Source organism: Crocodylus porosus, unplaced genomic scaffold (genome assembly GCF_001723895.1).
Source record: "Crocodylus porosus isolate Cpor-Errol unplaced genomic scaffold, CroPor_comp1, whole genome shotgun sequence".
Lineage (NCBI taxonomy): Eukaryota > Metazoa > Chordata > Crocodylia > Crocodylidae > Crocodylus > Crocodylus porosus.
Genome location: NW_017728906.1, coordinates 100092843 through 100104182, shown reverse-complemented (window position 1 = coordinate 100104182; position 11340 = coordinate 100092843).

Sequence of the window (11340 nt, the reverse complement as noted above, 5' to 3'; positions counted from 1 at the left end):
ATTTTACTTAAAAAACATAATCAAAATTAGTCATTTCCATAAAAGTAATTGATTTTTTAAAATGAAAAATCATTTAATTAACTTCTTAAGCAGTTCTATTTATTTATGATTTAATGTCTCTCAATATTGTAATTCTGAATGTCAAACCTGCTGTCATAGGACTAGTATCCCTGTTAGATAGGAACTTTTTTAGTTTTCTCTGACAGTATATAGAAGGTTTAAAGTGAGTGTATAACTTCTTAATTTAAGGTAACTAAAGAGAGCAAAAAGTCCTTAGTGCAACTGGTCAAAGTCATAGATCTGGATTAACTGGCTTATCATTAGCGGATTACTTTTACAAACTATTATTTGCTAAAATAGAACAAAAAATAAAAGTATCCCTTTCTTAGGAAATAGCACATCATTATTTACTTTACAGGTGGATCTACACAAGATGCTGTAAGACACATTAGTCTAAATTTAAGGGGTATTAGGGCATGTGTCTACACATGTCAACTCTTAATGAACTTTAAAATGGTGAATTAAGGCACAAATAGTCAAAGTGCATTAACGAACATGTTGACGCATTAAAGTGCATTAATGGTGTACGTGTGTACAAAGTCAATCCACACAAAGCATCAATGCACCTTAATGCCTGCAAGTGTAGATGCCTGCCTAAACCCGCTTAATGAGCATTAAGCTAATGCACATTAAATTTAGGTGTGCTGAATGCACACATAGACATGCCCAAAGTGTCTGAATAGTAGGGTCCATTAGTCTGCTCCATAGTAGTGATGGTCTTCAGAGTTACATAACAAACAAGCCTCCATCAGTAATTGGGTGTACTTTCAATTCCTTTTTCTCATAGCAGTGATAACACTTGCAACTGAGTCATTTACCCAATAGTTGAATGGGGGTTAATATAGCTTCTTGTGATCATTAGGAAAATCTATTGGTTTTGGACCCTTCTTATGTAGCATATTAAAGCTGATACCAGCCAGTTCCTTAAGTGGAGCATCAAAGTAGGTTAATAGTCAATGAACTCAGAGCCATGCACACAAGTATCTCTGGGTGCCTATTAAAGGAAACTAAGCTTTTTATCACTAAAATAACAAAATTCCTGATACAGAAAATTAAAGAGATTAGTCATTGACATGATGCCAGACATTATCACTGACTAGTGGCATACTTCAGATGTACAATACATTCACTACATATTACCATAGAAAAGTACAAGTGACAACTATGAATGTGATGTCTTTCTTTTGGTTATACTTCCAGCTTCTGCTTGCTCTCTGTTAAAAACTGACTGACATTGTAACCTCCAAATGGTCAAATCCAACCACTCTTTTGCCAAAATAGTTTCCAGGTCTGACTTCCATGTGGGAAAGAGCTTTTATGGCCTTAAACCATTTATCTTTAGAAGAGTCACTAATGTAGCACTGAATTATCCTAAGTAGCTGCTTCCCTCTTATTGATAGGGTACACTTTCATTTTTCTCTAAAGCAATTAAAATAGAAAACTGCAAAATAAATGAATTACTGAAAGAAATAGATGAAGAAAAGGAAATTTATGAAAAAAATAAGAGTCTGGGGTTTCAAAAAATTGAACTCTTTTTTTGTAATGCCATTCAATTTAGAAGCCCTAATTTCTGCAAATCCATTGATCGGACAAAGTAGGCTCTGTGTGTGTGAACTTAAGTCTCTCTAAACCAATTAGTCTCCAACTTGCTACCCTACCCTGCTGTTGCCCCAAGACAGATATATTTAGCACAATATTTATACTGAAATTTAACAACAAGTCTTTGTGTTTCTTTTGCTTCACTGTCTCACTGGAAATGAAAACCAAGGGTTTTGTTTTGTTTTGTTTTTTTCAAGTTAAACTCCTATTACCCGGATTTGGATTATTTTACTTACACTGACTGCATCTACATGTGTGATTAATTCAAAGCAATATGCTTTAGAGCAATTTGAACTGAAGTAAACTACTCCTGGATGCAGCATTTACATGTACGCCTGGGACAGCAGAAATTAGAGACACAGCAGATGAGTTTATGCCAGGGCTGGGGATGTGGGGGATCAGCCTCAGGTTCTGGGTGGTAGTGTCAGGGAGTGGACAGTCTGGCTGGGACATAAGGGTGCTGAAAGTGCAGAGCCATGTGGTTAGGCAGCTGGCAGGAGTCTGGCCCCTGCTGTTTGCGCTGACTGGGCACAATTTACATCCACAGTCAGCATCTACACATGAGTTTAACCACAGTTAAATGCTCCAGCATAAGATAGTACTGCCTCCAATCATCTTATGGTGGTGTTAATTAATTTACTCCAGTCAAATACTGTCACAAGTGTGTAGACAGTGGTGCTTTCCTCTGAAGCTAATTAGTCTACTCTGTAGTAAAGTGCACTGGCTATTACCGTGCTCCAAAAGTAGACCCATTGATCTCAGAGGGACCTCAAACTAACAGAGGACTAAAGAAGAGGGACACTATGAAACATATACAATTTGTCTATAAGAAATCTCCATAAGAACATTTCTAGTTTACCTCAGTGTTTAGCAAGAACTGAGCACTCTGCATTGTCCCAACATGCTAAAATTTCAATCTGTATATTGAATGAGCCAATTTTTATGCTGACAGTCTAACTGTTCCTGCTATCTATGAGCTACTGGTCAGTAAGCAACAGCAGGCCATCTCTAAAAACCACAGGTGTCAAATGTGACTGTGAGGTGATTCCACGTGTCTTTCCACTTAATTATTGACCTTTTGTAGTAATTCCATTAATACAAATGTGTCTGTCAGACAGCATGATAGATATTCCCAGATGCAACTCAGATTAAAAATATTAGTCACTTTACCTTACTGAAATTTAATTGAAGTATACAGTAGTTAATGACATCTAAAACAAATGTGATCAGCAAGCACATTAGACCTTTTTTCTTATCACTCTCAAAGGTAATGCGAGTGAAAAACTTGTGTTTAAGGTTTTCCAAACTTATAGGACAAGGTTTTCAGTTTGAGAAATTGATTAAGTCAGTTTGAGTCAGTAAACCAAACTTCACCTCTAATATTAAAGCCATATTTATCCACATATGTCTGCCCAAGAGGAGCAAAACAACAAGAACAACACCAATAATAACAATACCACCTAAACCAAACCACTAAAAGCCCTATTGAGAGTGGGTGGTGAAATTGAATAGGTATAGATGAAGTCTGAATTCCCAAGAAGTAGATAAATAAATCGGTATCCATGTTTCTACAGGGCTTTGTTTCATTAGAATTTCTTTTTGTCACACACACATCTATCCAAACACCAACCACTTAGTTATGTAAACACACACACACACACACACACACACACACACACACACGTGTCTGCTTGACTTCTTTAAAAAAAAAACAAAACAAGCTATAAGCAGAACATTTACATTTCTGTGGATCTTCAGAACTTTCAGTGTTGATTTTGAAATAGACAAAAAGTTTGCCTGTCTCTATGATTCATTATTGTACCAGTTGCACACCTGGCTGACCTGCCTGAAGGGCATGGGTAGCTAGGCTGCACCCATGCTGGCCAGCCCTATTCCAACCAGAAGCATGCAGCTGATTGCCCTGGAACCCCAGGGTATCAGGCCAAAAGCACATCACAAGCAGAAGCAAAGGGAGCGAAAGCTGGGGAACTGGAAATGGGCCCAGCCATACTTGCTTATGCAGGAATGCTTGAGGAACATCTTGGTGGTCTCCCTGCTGTAGGGGGCTAGAAAGAGGCGCTGGACATCCTCCTAGTGGTAAGTAGGCAGCCTGCCACCCTCTCTGTGGCAGGGAAGAAAACATGGCTGGGATGCCTAAGGTAACTAGGAACCTTCTTTACCCTGCAAGCACCCCAGAGATGCTGCTGGATCCTCTCCCAACACGGGAAGCCAGGCAGCCTCACCAGTGCTGAACTGTGGGGAAGAATCATTTCCCTCAATATGTTTGTCTCCCTACTCACTATTTGCCACTTTTGGCTGGTGTAGGTGGTAGAGTGCCTGCATAGCAGCCCTCGGCAATTCTTCTTTCCCAATGGACTAGTCTAGGTGAAAGCTCCCCTGATTTGGTTTTCCAGCAACTGAGACTGTTGCTGACTTGCAGTTTCAGTTAATATTTAGTAGTTAAGGTTTTATTTAAGCTTGTGTATTTGTCCCTTTGTTTTTTATTATAAACACTGCTTTAAGTTAATGTGGGTTGCAAGTGGGTAAATTTCATGTTAGAACAGCCAGTTAGTATATATTTTCCCAAGTTTCTAGGTAGGGCTGCTATGCAGGGGCTCTACCACCTACACCAGCCAAAAGTGGCAAATAGTGAGTAGGGAGATGAACAGATTGAGGGGCGGGGAGTGCAATGAGCATGAGCATCTTGGAGCAGGCCCCAGGAGAGGGCGCGTATATGGGACATTGGGCAGGCCCAGCGGGGCACTGCCTGTGAAGGGGAAGCCAGCCCAGTGGAAGGCCCCGGAGAGAAGGGCGAGTCTACTAGGAAGCCTGAAGAGAGAGAGAGCAGGCTGCTTAGGACAGTCACAGAGACAGGCCGGCAAGGGCCGGCCTAGGGAGTAGCCCCGGAATCGTGGTATAGCAAGATGGGCCCCGTGCCAAGGGGGCAAGAAGGCAGCCGCCCATTGATAATAATATCAAAGATGTGGCGGGCAAGATAGAGGGTGCATTCAGGACCCAGACTTGGCACGGTTGGCAAGGGCACTAGGGGAGGTCACGGCACCCCTAGGGACAGTCCTGCCACAGGCTATGAGCCAGATTTACAAAGTTGGTGATAAAACCCTTATTTTGAACCAGCCCTTGTTTTTGCCATACAGTGCCTAACAGAATGGCTACACATACAATTAAGTGCAATCTGACAAAACATGAATTAAAATCAGAAAATGAGGCTGTAAAAATAAATAATAAAAGAATGAATTTTTAGAAAGTTAGAAAATGAGTGTTTTTCGCAGAAAGTGTCCCAGCTCTTCTGTTATTTGCACTGCTAACATTGGCAAATTTAAACTAGAAACTCCATTTAGGCCTTCAAAACTGAATCAGAAGCAAAGGAAAAGGAAATAGATAACATATGTTTGAAGGTCCTAAAGATCTGGACTCTTCATTTTTGGTGCATCGAACGCAGTTTGAAATCTCTCTGTTTTTTTTTTTTAATGCCATGCTCACTTTGGGTGCCTATACACATGCAGGTGGGGTAGGGGAGTTTTAATTAAAGAGGTCTCAGGGGATGTTCTAATTAAAACAGATGGAGTGCCTCATGTATTGAGTATCCCAGGTTTCAAAATGGCAGCAGGGGCACTTTAACTAAAGCTCAATGAGCAAACTTTAGCTAAAGTGCCCTTGCCACCACTTTGAAATACAGGACACTGAATACATGAGACACTGCCACACACTGGAGCGCTCTCCAGCAGACTCAATTAACTGAATCTGCTCCAATGCCTTCTCAGCAGAATGTGTCAGAGCATGTGTATGGATGAAGACTATTTCCAAATACATACTCAATCCCTCCCCAGCTCAGGCACTGGTGAATGAGAGTAATTTTTTAATCAAGAGAATTCATGGCTCTTGTTTATCATCTAGAGGAGACAAAAACAAGAGTAGCCATTTTTTCCTATACCCAAAAGGAAGAAGTTACATCCAGGCAAACACTAGAGCCTGCATCTAAGGAACTCTTCCATATACTATAAAGTCTACATGCAAAATTATGTTTTTAGAGAACCTTGTAAATCAACCTAAAAATGAGTCCACAGGGGCTCTGAGAAGGATTCTGTATGGTATAGCTGGATGGGAAGGTTAATATTACATATCAAAATAGAAGGCTTCTCCATCCACCCTTCCAAATTACTTTTTTACTCTAAGAAACCAAGGGAAATTAACTGCAAACTTGTATACATCAATTAATGAAGCATTAAAGCTGTGCAGTTTAAAAATAACCCACTAAACTAAAAATGCAACAGTCAGGTTCTTTATATTAGCATTAACTTGGCTAGACTGAACATACATACTTTCTATTCTAGTTTTTTATTTTAAAATATGTAATATAATATAAACATTGTAGCTATATAACTGAGAGAAAACAGCATTTTATTTCTTCACATCTTAGTATTTTAGCAGATGTAGATGGTCTAATAGCGTACTGAAGATTCTCCAGTAGAGAGAATATTGATTACAGAGTATGTATAAAAAGCATACTATATTTTACCTATCCATGTCAAACCTTGCTGTCTGTTACAGGTCTTGCAATTCACATACTTTAGATAGTAAACCAGGGACAGATGAACTGGACTAAACCTATATTAAGGGGACAACTTACCCTATGATAGGGAAAACTATGCCCTAGCTGTTCATTAAATAGTATGGCCAAGCAACCAATTCTATATACCAATACATGCCAAAAGTTTTACGGATTCATAATGCACTTTGAGACAAGGACATTAAGACCTCACTCCCTTACAAACTTGTTCCTTAATGGAAAGGGCACTTTTTGTCTGAATGATTTTCCAACTTCTTTCCCAACTATAAAGTGGGTGCAGCTAGTCAATTGTACAGTAAGCATCTTGTGTAATTAGCTGCACAGTAATCTTCTCAGTCTCTACACATGCACCTCTATTAGGCTGAATTAAAATAATTTACTCTGCAGTAGGAAATAATTTTCTCTCCAGACATTGACTGGGGCACAAGGGTGCTTCAGTGTGGAGCCTACTGGCTAGCCCCACACTGAAGTTCTCTTGTGCCCCAGCCAGCCCCTCTGCAGTACATTGAATTGTGGGGGAGCTGCCTCAGTCCAAAAGGCTGACCTCCTGAGCCTCCTGCCAGCTAGGCTTGCTTTGCCCAGTATCCATGTTCTGCACCTGAATAAATTGCAGAACTTATTGCTCTGGAGTTAATTTCTCCTGGGTGCATGTTCAAACAGTGCATCCAGAAACAATTAAAACTGGAGCAATAAGTTCCACAGTTAATTCAGGCACCAAAATCGCACAAGTAGATACACCCAGTTTGTCAAATCTAAGGTATCAACAAAACAAAGCAAAGTAAAAACTTGCAATAATTAAACACATTCTAAACCCCCAAAGGAAGAGAGGAGCTACATAGAGTGGTAAAAAACTGTAGAACTAGGTGTGAAAAGATAATTGAAAAAAAGAGAGAGAAAGAATGCATATCAGGAAAACTGTCTGATTCAAGGAAGCATTATAATGTGAAATAGTCTCCCAAGAGAAGCAACAGCATCACCAACACTTGATATATGTAAAAGTAGACTATAGAGTGCACTATAAAAAAGCCAGCCCGGGGCCTTCCACTGGGCTGGCTTCCCCTTCACTGGCAGGGCCATGGACTTGGTAATCTAATCAGTCCTTTCCATCTCTAATTTTTCTTCATTCATTTTCAGAAAGCATGTAGAATGTAAGTCCAAACCCTTCTTTTCATCCAGCATGATAACTTTGAAACTCTTATTCTTCCACTAATGTAATAGATAATAGAAGTTACAAATATACCAACAGATTTATTTTTAAACTGGACAATTAAGAACTCTGCTGAGGACTTGCACATACAGCCAAGATGTATGCTGTGAACCCCTTGAAAGAAAAGTTCATTAAAGAAGTTGATGCAGTACAGGAAAGTCTATGTATGTATACAGAATTTGTACACAATGCAAGTTAAGCCTCCTGTAAAAATCTGTTTTTTGCTCTGTTCTATATGAAATATACAAAAATGCTTGGACCAGAGATCAGCACCCAATCTTCCTACTCCAACACGTGAACTAACCACACAACAATGAAACCATATTCCTATTTGTTCTGTCTTTTTGGTCCAGTTAAATTTTTGTATTTTTAGTGTCAAACTTTTCAAATGGAAGGGTGTGCTTCCTTTGCCCAACCTATAGCCTGGTAGTTACAGAACTCTTCTCAGAGTTCTGTCTGACTCCCCTCAAACTGGGAAAAGTTTTGAATCCAGTTCTCCCAAACTATGAAGAAATGTTTTAAGTACTAATGGCAATTATACATGTGCTCTGGGAGTGAGAGGGGAGGGGGAAGGGGGCACTTTAATGAAAGTACCTGGAGCATCTCAGTATTCCTGAGCTTAAAATTGGGTCACTTTAACTAAAGCTTGTTCAAAGAGCTTTAATTAAAGCACTCCCACTACCATTTTTAAGCACAGGAACACTGATACTTGAGATGCTGGAGTTGGCTGAAGCATAGTAATTACCATTCTCCAGCAGACTCAATGAAGCCTGCCCTGATGCAGTGCAATTACAATGCATCAGAGTAGCCTCGCTGTTTATATATAGGTGCCATAAGATATTCAAGCCATCTCCTTCAGGTGTACTTGAATGAAAGTGGCTATCATCCCTGTGCTTTGTGCAGAGCTTATTCCTTGTAATCCTGTTTTAGGTATACTAACAGTGTTATCTACTAGATCAGTGGTGTTCAACTTTTTGATACCACAGGCCAGATAAGTGGAGTCCAATCTGTGGGTTGGATCATGCCCCACATGCCAGGATCTGGCCCTAGGTCCAGTACTGCCCCCGCCATGCTCTGGGCACTGGAATTAGGCCCTATGGCCTGATGCTGCCCTGTCATACTTGGATCAAGCGCTGATTCAGGGTACAGGGCCTGGGGCTCTGCATGGGTCTGAAAATTTGGCAGCAGAGAAGTGGGGAAGGAGGGTGCAAAAGTCCCATGGCTCACCAAAAGCATCTCGGAACATCTAGCTAAAAGGGAGGCATACACCCAATGGAAGGGAGGGGCCAACACTAGGGAGGACTATACTGCAGTCTTTCGGGGCTGCAGGGGGGCGGTCAGGAATGAGATGGAACTGGGACTAGCTATCAGGATCAAGGACACAAGTCTTTTTTTAAATACACAGGGGGCAAATAGAAGGTACCAGGTAACGTGGGGCCTCTGCAAGACATACTGGAAAATCTGGTCGTCACACCAGATGACAAAGCTAACCTATTTAACAATTTCTTTGCCTCCATTTTCCTGAGCAGGGACCAGATAACCCCCCCTACTGGGACCCCTTCAGACCCCAGGGGAGGCACACCTAGGCCAAGGGTCAATGAGGAACTAGTCAGGGAACTTCTGGAGAGAAATGATGTATTTAAATCAGCTGGTCCTGATGATCTCCACCCCAGAGTGCTGAGGGAATTAGCTGAGGTCATTGCAGGACCCCTGGCAAGGCTTTACAAGCACTTGTGGTGCTCTAGTGTGGGGCCAGAGGACTGGAAGAGGGCCAACATGGTTCCCATCTTCAAAAAAGGGAGGAAGGGGGACCCAGGAAACTATAAGCCAGTTAGTCTTACCTCGATCCTGGGTAAGCTTTTTGAGAGAATTATCCTGGCACATGTCCATGAGGGGCCAGCAGTGATGGTTATGCTTAGGGGCAACAAACACAGGCTCATTAGAGGAAGGTCCTATCAGACCAATCTGGTGGCCTCTATGACCATGTCACAAAATCCTTAGATGCAGGAGTAGCAGTGTACATAGTCTTCCTAGACTTTAGGAAGGCCTGTGACACTGTCTCTCACCCCATTCTCATTAAAAAACTGGGGGACTGGTGTCAACACCTACAGAGTCAAATGCATCATTAACTGGTTGGAGGGCCGTACCCAGACAGTGGTGGTGGATGGGTCATTTTCAACCTGGAGGGATGTAGACAGTGGGGTTCCGCAGGGCTCGGTCCTCGGGCCTGCACTGTTCAACATCTTCATCAATGACTTGGACAAGGGGGTAAAAAGCACCCTGCTTAAATTTGCTAATGACACTAAGATGTGGGGGGCCATGGGCATTCTAGAAGGTAGGAATCAGCTGCAGTCAGACCCAGACAGGTTACAGGGGTGGGCAGTTGAGAACAGGATGGAATTCAACACTGACACGTGCAAGGTGATGCACCTGGGGAGGAAGAATCAGCAACATACCTACAGACTGGGGAACTCCCTTCTCATCAGTACAGAGGCAGAAAAGGATCTTGGATTCACTATTGATGTTAAGATGAACATGGGCCGGCACTGTGGGGATGCAGTCAGGAAGGCCAACTGCACCTTGTGCATCCACAGATGCATCTCTAGCAGGTCCAAGGAGGAGATATGCCCTCTATGTGACACTGGTCAGGCCACAGCTGGAGTACTGCATCCAGTTCTGGGTGCCAGACTTCATGAGGGATGTGAACAACATGGAGAGGGCCCAGAGGAGGGCCACTCGCATGATTGGGAGCAGCAGGGCAGGCCCTATGAGGAAAGGCTATGGGACCTGAACCTGATCAGCCTCCACAAAAGAAGGCTGAGGGGGATCTAGTGGCCATTTACAAACTAATCTGAGGGGACCAGCAGGCATTGGGGGAGTCTCTGTTCCCCCAGGCACTACCAGGAGTGACCAGGAATAACGGTCACAAGCTGGCAGAGGGTAGATTCAGACTAGACATCAGGAGGCGCTACTTCACGGTCAGGGCAGCTAGGATCTGGAACCAACTTCCAAGCAAAGTGGTGCTGGCTCCTACTTTGGGGGTCTTTAAGACAAATCTAGACCAACACCTTGCTGGAGTTGTTTGACCCCACTACTCTTTTCTGCCCATGGCGGGGGTCGGACTTGGTGATCTGCTCAGGTCCCTTCTGGCCCTACAGACTATGAAACTAAGTGGTGCCACTGTCTTCTGTCAAATTTTCAGATCTATGGGGAGCCCCATGGGCAAGCTTATGCAGTGCTGCAAGCTGGATCTGGTTTGTGGGCTTGGGGTTGAGCAACTCTATATTAGATGTAACCCTTCTGAGAAGATAGGTGTACAGAGACTTAACTTGAGGATTCTGAGTGGTTTATCACAGTGCAGAGCTGATCAGCCCTGAGAGGGTGGGAGCATTTCTGACTTGGACAGGATCAACATTTTGGACATCTGATAAACCTCATTGGCAAAAAAATGCTAAGACTCAACTAGTGATTTTTAGGATAGTCGTTTTAGACTTAAGCAAGTACATTCTACCTAAGTCCCATTGTAGACACCAAAATCTTTCCATAGATTTCGTCCTAACTCCACTAGGCTCCTATGAAAATTGCAATCCTTATTCTGAAGGAATTAGCTTAAGATACAAGAATAGAAAACATACTAGGCCTATTTATATAATTTACAGAAATCTATAAATGACTTTAAGTTTACAAAATAATGTCAACAGAGATAGTATAGATTATTGAACAATTAGGTGATATATTTTTGAAGTATATTCCTTTTAAGTTATTTCAAAGAGCTATCACTTAATAAAAAATGTTCTATTTAATAGCCCTAGTTCTTTTTTTTTTCACAAATCCAGTTGCAATTAATTATAAAATGTTTCTGCTAAAAAGTACAGATCAATGGTTG